This window comes from Centrocercus urophasianus, unplaced genomic scaffold, assembly GCF_019232065.1.
Source record: "Centrocercus urophasianus isolate 14NV4802_14NV808 unplaced genomic scaffold, USGS_Curo_1.0 seq_5, whole genome shotgun sequence".
Classification (NCBI taxonomy): domain Eukaryota; kingdom Metazoa; phylum Chordata; class Aves; order Galliformes; family Phasianidae; genus Centrocercus; species Centrocercus urophasianus.
Genome location: NW_024885088.1, coordinates 2,232,573 through 2,242,420, shown reverse-complemented (window position 1 = coordinate 2,242,420; position 9,848 = coordinate 2,232,573).

Sequence of the window (9,848 nt, the reverse complement as noted above, 5' to 3'; positions counted from 1 at the left end):
TCATCTTTTTTGTTGTGTGTTCAAATATGAGGACAGTAAAGACTGGTTCTTGTTCTGCTCCTGTGGGTTGGTGGCAATGCTACATGCACGGTGACTGAAAGTCCCCTGATTGTGAAGGGACTTCCTAAAACCAACTGGAGCTTCTCCCACATTGGCAGAAATGAATAAAGTTTCGTTCTGTTTCCCTTGTAAACATAAGAATGTTAGACTTTGATGTATTAGAAAAAGAAATCTAGTCTCTTTACTGGAAAGAAGCAGCATTCCTATGGTAAATCACATAGATAAGGTCACAGAATGGCTTGGGTTGGAAGAGACGTTAAAGATCATCAAGTTCCAACTCCCTGCCATGGGCAGGGCTGCCACCCACCAGATCAGGCTGCCCAGTGCCCCATCCAGTCTGGCCCTGAGCACCTCCAGGGATGGGGCATCCACAGCTTCTTCGGGCAGCCTGTGCCACTGCCTCACCACCCTCTCAGTGAAAATTTTTCTCTTTCAGTGAAGCCCAAGTCCCCCATCTCCTCTGTGTACAGTTGCTCTGTGGTCGTGACCAGACATATGCATACAGAGTGGCTGGAAACAGCGTCTGCTCCTTGCTGCTAGAACAAATCAAGGTATGCTGCCCATGCTGGCCAAGTTCACTGAGTATTGATTAAATTGATTTAGAACGCAGATGTCAGAATTAATCAGAATTACCAGCCTAGGGAATCTGTGATGCTGCAGCAACTCAAATGGGAAAGCTTTGACGTATCTTCGTAATGCTCCTATATCTAGATCTCTCTCTTCACAACAGAAGAGACCAATAAAATTCCTGAACATTATCACAGCCAGAGAAGCTACTTTCCCCCATGCTTTTATCTTCTTTGGACCACAATATTGTAAGCAGCAAATTCTAATAATGCCCAGCTTCTGATATGCCAGGTTTACTGGATAGGTATAAACAGGACCACATCCATTTCACATTTTTACCTAAGACTTTCAGGGTTAAAATATATTACTTTTTATATTTTTGCACTGCACAGTTTAAAGGGAAAGCATACCCTGTTATGCAAAGACCACAACAAAAATCTCAATACAGAGGATTCCGAGGAGCTATGTGATTGCAGTTACAGCAGTAGGGTGTTGTGTTCACAAGTTGTCATAAGATCATTATTCCTGTACCACAACCAGTCGCTACAGGAAAATGCACAGACACATGCACACGCATCAAGTTGCTCCACTCCGATTATGAGTGAGAGGAAATGTTTTGGCAGATCTGAAGAGAAAACAACCCAAGTCCCCAATGTCTCAGCACCAGTAAATAATGGGACCTTCCACTTGCCCACTTGGCTGGAGATGAGCTTTTGGTATCAAGTTGTATTTGCAAATGACTTCCCACATTATTTTGAGTCAGTGTTTGGACCTGTTTATTTAGTAAACACCATGAGAACAAGTATGTTGAATACTGCGATGTTTGTAATGCAGTGCTGCTTAGCTCTCTTCCACAAGAGGGAAACCCAGAAAAGTCTAAAGGGCAGATCACAGCACTCAGTTAATACAGAGAGGTATTTTTTTCTCTTTCTCCCAGTCTGTGCAGGTTTCCCTTACAGTAGAGTGCTGGCTGGATGATGCTTGCGCAAGGATGGGCCTGAGGGCATGTTTCAGCTGAGCAGCTTCTTGGGGTTCTTGTGGAGAGAAGTGCTCTCTCAGATATCCTCCCTCTGCCCTACAGAATCTGGCATGAACACAGCTAGGTGGTGTATTTTCTGTAGTCGGCCTTGGGGAAGCCCTTTCTAGACTGCAAGTCTTGGCAGCCAGAAGCGGAAAGCTACTGACAGGGAGCTTTATAGCAGCTCTCCAGGAATGAAAACAGTCTCAGCAGGGAAAAGCCTGCAGGTCAGCTTCAGTTGCTTTTTGCAACGATGACTGCAGTCTGCAAAACACATTCTGCTTTCCATCTTTTATCTCCATCTCAATAGATGGTATGTCATGACTTCCCCTATTGTAACATCTCCATCCTGAACAAATGTTGCTGCATCTCCCTTATATCCTGAGGGCAGACATCAGGGCACTTCAGATTCTTCCATGTAGCTACATAAATATCACTGCACCACACAGTAGAGCTCTCATGTTACTTCTTCTGTTTCTGAAAGTTTTTTTTTTTTCTCTCTCCCTCTCTTTTCTTTCCTTTTTCCACAACTTCAGGTCTCCACAAACCTCTCCCAGTCATTGGTGGATCATGACTGGGAGAGGCCCTGGAGAGTGTTCAAGGAAGGGCAAGACAGCTGGAGAAGGTTCTGGAGCACGGGTCTTATGAGGAGCAGTTGAGGGAACTGGGATTGTTTAGTCTGGAGTAAAGGAGACTTAGAGAAGACCATATTGCTCCTTACAACACCTTGAAAGGATGTTGTAGCATGGTAGGGGTTGGCCTCTTCTCCCAGGTAACAGAGATAGGACGAGTGGTATTAGCCTTGAGTTGCAAAAAGGGAGGTTGGATATTAGGAAAACATTCTTCTCAGAAGAAGTAGTGATACATTGGAATGGGTTGCCCAGAGAAGTGGTTGAGTCACTGTCCCTGGAGGTGTTCAAGAAATGTGGAGATGTGGCACCAAGGGACACGGTTAGTGGGCATGGTGGTGATTAGCTGACGTTTGGACTGAATGATCTCAGAGGCCTTTTCTAACCTTTATGATTCTATGAATCTATGATTCCATGACACAAAGGAGCTGGTTCTGAAAAAGCTCTCCAGCTGTAGTTTTTCTTCATTCCAGGCTTTTGTCCTTCGATTACTTTGATTTTCAATAGAGACTTCTTCACTCCTCATGGCAAGACTAGCATAGGGCATATTGCATAGTATTGTGACCAGAGTGTTGCTCCTTGCTGGGACGTCTCCTCCCACTGTGTTCTTCATGCACACTGCACGTGTTGAAGGACTGACAGACAGCTCCACGTGTCCTGAAATAATGCATTTGGCATTATCACATTTCAGATACGTGGCACTCCCTTGAGAGATATTTTAACAAAGTTAATTAGTAGCACTCATTAGTAATAAATGAAAAGCATAGAGATAAACTAGAGCAAACACAGATAGGAGATATTTCAGCTTCTGCATGTTTCCCTCAAGAAAGTACATCTATGTTGTATCTGCTCACCAGTGGCAGTAACACACAGTCCTCCCCTTCAAGGAAGCTTTAATTATTTAATGCTTAGGAAATTAAATAGATGGTCTTATTCATTCTGACATACTGCAGGCAGGTTTGATTTAGTAGGAAAGAGATATCTTATTATTCTGCTGAAAATATCGCTAATAGCAAAATTAATTAACTTCTATATTAATGAACATGTAGCTCATTCTGAAATATAAGTTGAAAAGCCTGGGGCAGGGTAATTGAGTGAACAACAATTGTGAGGGTAAGCCTTAAGTGAGTTTGGAAGTTTTTTGTTGTTTTTGACCAGCAGAAACCTCCCCTTCTTTGACTGGTAGGAAGTCCTTTCCCTTTGTACAATACCAGTTCCTTGGGTGAGGTCCTCAAATGCATTGAATCAGCCTCTTCGTGCACAGCGTCCAGAATGACCCTTCTCAAATGAGCAAAAACAACTTGTTGGCACATGTGGAAAACAGTGAGTCAGAAGGCAACTCAAAGCCTCCAGTCCCATACCCCAAATCAGAACATGTTGTATGGATGCTTACTCTTGCAAGAGAATGCTGGCCTGAAAACTGAAGTATTCTCTTGCTCCTATCACACACTGAATACATAAGAAAACAAAACAAAATGAAACAACAAAACAAAAGAAACAGCAACAACAAAAAACACCACTGGATCAGGATCAGATCCAAGCTTTGCTCTGTTGTTGTCTACATTGGGTAACCTGGATTTATACAAGTAAATGTCCAGGCCAGCTCCCCAGGGTTCGAGAGGAACTGTGCTTGGAATCTTTCCAAGATGAATAACAGAGTTACACCAATACATAACCACCACAAATGAAGACAGTGACTTAAAGAGCAAGAAGTTCATATCAAGCTAGCAGATTTGCTGTTTTGCTCCTCTTGGTTACAATGGTTTTATTTCTGTCCTATTCTTTGCTATAATTGAAAATGGCCAAATAGATCTTCTGCTGAAAGGATTTATTGGATTTTGCTAGTACATTCTTGAGATCACTTAGGCTTTCCATACCTTCCCATGAGAATGATCTCCCGCAAACCCTTACACATTGTAAAGAAAATGATGTTGAAGAAATAATGAAGAGAGCTGTCCTTATAGATTACTTGAATTTTTGGGGTCCTAATAGCATTTTTTTAAGTCCTCTTTGTAGGGAAGCAGTAAAGTGCATGTTTGGATCTCTGTGTTTGTTAATAGAGAGTTTCCATTTGAAAGTAAATAGTAACAGTGTTGTGGGGGGTGATTTTTACATGTGGGCATAAGGCTATCTCAGTAAACAAGCAGAAAAGTGGTGTACAGTCTAGAAACTCATCTCCAAGTGTTGTAGACTTGATTTTCTCAATCCTGTGCCAGACTGTTTTAGTGGTTGGTCAGAGACCTGAATATTGAAGGCTGGGGAATTTATTCCCAGGAACATAAAACAGCATTTGTTTCTGTTTTATACTGAGCTGACTGTAAAAAGGAGTTTGCTGATTGCTGGTAGGTTTTGTTTCAGATTCTCTGAAGGCTTTGTGAGCACTTCAGATTGTATGAAGATGTGCTAGACATCATGAAATTTTTTCCACATAGACAAATAATGGCTGTATCTGCTATACATAATACACAGGACAAATAGAGGATTTTCCTAAGTGAACACAAGGCCCCATCCAACCTGGTATTGAACACCTTCAGGGATGGGGCATCCACAGCTTCTCTGGGCAGCCTGTGCCAGTGCCTCACCACTCTCTCAGTGAAACTTTCCCCCTAACATCTAATCTAAATCTTCTCTCTTTCTGTTTAAAACCATTTCCCCTCATCCAAAATACCATGTTGTATGGTAACAGATCCTATCTGTACAAACATCTATCTGGAACTTTCTGCTCTCATTGCTTGGTGGGTACCCACTAGAAATGCAAAGAGGGATGGATTGGCAGGACACACATGAGCCCATCAAGGCTGGGCTTCCACTTTCCAGTTGTGTTTGGGGAACCACCCATTCTGCTCATGTTACACAGAGAGACACCATGGCCTGGCTATGGAAATGACATTGTGGGTCTGAAGCTGCTGCTGGAAAAGAGGTAGATGAGATATCCAGAAGTGAAGCAGCCAGGTCATGAGAGATTCTGGTCTTCCCCCACCTGCCCCACAGACATTTGATTGATTCCAGGCTTGTAGACACTGTGTCAAAGAGAGCTCAAAGATCATGTAACCCAGAGCCCCAGGTAAGTAGAAGAATTAGCCCAGAAAGGCTAGCTGGACAGAGTTCAAATGTTCAGTTCAGTTCAGTTCAGTGTGGGCATAAACAGAGTTCAGGAGTTAATTTATTACCTTCACACAAAAACTGCAAGCAATGGAGTCAGCTGCTGTCCTACAATCAGGCTGAAGCAGAAGGAGCCCATAGGCATTATATTTTAGGTAACAGTCCTAAAATCTCCTTTCTCCTTTGTCAGGTCAGTGGATTTTGTGCTTCCCTGCAGCATGTGTTTGTGTATGCACATGCACATAGAAGGAATGAAGATATTAAGGATGAAAAGCATCACGGACAGAACTGGTCTAATGAACGGGCATCATTATTCATCTTTTTTCTTCCCTTTTCCATTTGAAAGGGTTTTGTTTTGTTATTTTGTTATTTTTAATTAAATTGATAAATAAAACAGCTGGAGGCATGCATCAATGGATATATATTTATGGCTTTGAAATTTATCCATGTCTTAAATCTGTTTTGTTTTCATGAATAAATTTGGTATATATACTAACATCAATAGTAAGGAGCTTAATTAACAACCTTTTAGAAAGATAAGTAATTAGAGCTTAGCAGAAGACAAATTATATCTAATGTTTAGATCATTTTCTCTAGCAATATTTCACGTTGAAGGCAAAGAATTGTGCTGAAATGCAAAACTGTAGTGTAAAATGCCAAATTATATGTGCACCTCCTGCCTCCCAAACCTTGCTATTTCTGCAACATGCTGTGTACAATTTAATTAAGAATCCTCATGCAGGGACTGTTGTCAAAGAATGTGCTTTTCTCTGCATGCAGTAGTTAATAGTTTGGTTTTTTAAATAAAAAAAAATTATAATCCAATAGAAAGTGGAAAATCTGCAGCCGCTCTCCTGCAAAGCCTCTGAGATGCCAATTAAAAAGATTAAATAGAAAAGAATGTAATTTTGAGTTATTACTTGAGAAAATACATCCATAAATTATAAAGCGCTGTTCCCACCAGGAAGTGTGCAGAAGCTGCATGCCTAATTCAGGCACGTTACCAACCAGTGCTTTCACAAGGGACTGTCAAGTAGGAACTAATGCTGCTCTCAACGAAAAAAGATACATTAAGGGAAACCTACCACAATGACTCAACTCAGAGTGAACTGAGCTGAAGGATGGTGAGGAGGTAGTGTTAGCCACAGAAGTGCTGTACTGCCCCATAGCACAGGTAAGCACAAGGGCTGGCACTGCCTCATTGCTCCCGGTCTGGCCCCTTATCTTTTGCTGCCAGCTTTTGTTTGATCCTCTCAAGCGTGTCAGAATCTGGGACATGAAAAGCTCCTCAGCCCCTTGTTTCTCCAGAACAAGATTTACACTTTGAAATTATTCAGCCACACTGCTGAGATGGAGACGGAAAACAGAAAAACAGTCAGACGACAGAAAGCGGGAAAGAAGGAAACACTTCCAAGCAAACTCAGTTTTCAACACTGCAGTCTCGAGTAGCACAACAAACATGAAGTGCAAGCTTTCCAGCACTGTTGCAGAAGAGAGCTCTTGTCCACAAAACTGTTGTTACTGACTTTTATCAACTCCCCAGCAACAAGTGGTATAGCATTTAAGTATTTTCATCTAATCCTAGAAAAATCCCTCCTACAGCATACTTTAAATGTGTGCCAGTTGTATATATGAGAATAATATGACATTATGCCCATTGCAGGACCCTTAACTAGTATAATTTCAAGCTGCTGCAGCATTTGGACAGGGATGTACCAATTTCAGGCCACAATTATTCTAGAGGGTGTGCCATATTTCCACCATGAATGTTCACATTCAGAGACCTCTTTACTTTCAACATCCTTGCCAATAGAACAGTCTCACACTGGCAATCATTATGAAAATGCAAACAGTAATTTGTAAAACTGGTAAATACTGCCTCATCTAAAGCTGTCACAGTGACAAATGTGTGCTTCCTTAAGCACCCATTTCAGAAAGAGCAGAATGCGAACACCAGGGTTCCTGTGACACTGAAGTTCAGAGGTGGATTTTGACACGTGACCACGCAGATCACTGCTGCATTTCAGCAGTTTGCGGGTCTGTTCACTTCTTTGACTCTGGAATGACTGTGCATTTAGATGATGACATATCCAGAATTAGCCAGCAGACCCAGAGTGCTGCATTAAAAAACCTAGAAGAATATATATACAGTGACGGTGTGTTGCTCACTAATGGCGCGTTTATGGTTCTGAGTAAATGCTTAACAACAATTTGATAAGCTGCATAAATAAAGCACACAATAACTGTATGTCATGGAACGCTCAGACAATGGATGACGCAGTTCAAAACAAAATCTAAAAACGGATTGGTATGAGCTTATAGTTTTCAGTGCTTAGATTTATCACACATCACATGGTAGCATGGTATCCCGGATTTCTCTGAGAAAAGCTTTTCATTTAACGCAACAGTGAAGAATGCTAAATTATAAGAAAGAATTCCTACAGGTTTGGAATCTCCATCAATTAAATACTGGATCTCAAATACTGAAGAGCAAGTAGCTCCTAAAAATTGTACAGATACTTTAACATCTAAAGAGAGATTGTAACCAACATGGATGCAATACTGAATTTCAAACTGAGAGAAAGAATGAATTTTTGCTCTTGCTATAAAATGAAGAAGTCTCAGAAATCCCAGGAGACGTCAGACCAGCTATTCAGTTGCTATGAAGTGAAGCAGTTTTCTATGTGCAGTATGGTGCCCACTACGGAAATTTTCTAACACAAAGTGTGATAGTGCTCAAACCACTGTGACATGAATAATTCAGCACACAAAAAATTGGAAGAAGCACCTACTCTGAAGAAAATGAGAATTATGCTTGTGTTACTTCTCGCTTCTATTATGAACAAGACAATTAAGTGTGGAAATGTGTCAATTTAAAATTTGCAGCAGTTTGAACACTCACTTCTGTGCCAGACAAATAAAGAACCAGATCTTTGGTTTAAATCCATACCAATCTGGTTTGGCACTGTTACACTAGGAATATAACACTGATTAATGTTCAGCCCATATGTTTCACTTTAACTAAGAGGAGTGGGTCAAATTCTGGCTCCCCCTGTATGATCTGCCCAGTACGAGATATTATACGTTCACTTTTTTGTTCTCTAACTTGTTGAATTTAATTCTTACTCTCTTACCAATTATTACCAATAACCTCTTACTCTCTTACCAATTACCTTACACTCCACCCAATTATCCTGACTCCTAATAGTTTACAGTGATGTGTTCACAGTATCTGAATGTAGTCAAAGAACTGTATAGAAAATCATATTTTTACCATTTTTCTTGATGCACAAATGCAAATGGGGATAGTGGTGCAATGCCCAGAATCCAGTGAGGTGCTGCAACTTCATGTTTAGATGGTGGTTGACAACATGGAGATAAAGGATCCAGATTGAACTTATGGAGATGAAGGACTCGAGCCATCAGTTCAACTTCAGTGGAGATAGGCAGCTAACATTATCTGATGACTCACTCCACAGATCTTTAATAGATCAGTTTATTACACAGCTGCTGCCTGTAAAGTATTTCTTTCTTCACTAGTGCAGTAATGTCTCAGTGCTTTAGAAGTGCTAAAGATATATTTACCCTCACAACCTGTGTAAGTAAGAAAATGCTTACTTTGCAGATAGAAAAGCAGAGTACAAGTACACAGGAGATCCACAACACCAAAGGACTCCAGGCACCCATAGCTTGCTAAACACTGACTACTTTAGAACATCTAAGCCTAAACTTCAAGCAGAAATCCCATAGGAATAGTGCCATGAGTTCCTTCAGTGAACTCTGTTTCTTATATAACAACAAGTGGGTACTTATTCTTCATGTATTCCACTGGCTTTTTTTTTTCTTTTTTTTTCTTTTGCATTTTGCATTTTGCACTTTGTAACTGAAATGTTCCAACTACTCTGATTCTAATGATTTCAGAAAAAAAGATTTTAAAATTCACCCCGTGGTGGCGCACTGGATTAAACTATTTCGAAAGATTTGATCAAAAAGGCAAAGTTAATACAAATAATGGCATGCACAGGAAACCTGCAATTTGTACAGTATGCTTTGATCATATTGAAAACAGGCTCTACAATGAGAATACTTGTGCTGCTTCTCCTAACACAGCAGGGTGTTGTTCTTCATTAAATAAGCCTTACAGTGCGCCATAAATTAAACAGTGTTTATATTTTGCAGACTTTCCGAGAAGTCATAAAGCAAACTCCAACTCAATAAAGCATTGGGAAAGCTCTTATGCACATGGCTAATTAGTGAAGTGAGAATGGCTACTTGCACGCCATTAGGCACATGCTTGTTGATGTCACAAAATGAGGTCTTGTGATACAAACACCACCAAGATCTTGATAATAATGTAGACAGAAGTCTGTTACTTCTTGCCTGGTTACTGGAATTGGAATTTCAAAGGCACATATTGGAATTTGACTCCCAAGTCTTACTGAATTTCAGCTTCCTGTTCCTTTAGCTACACT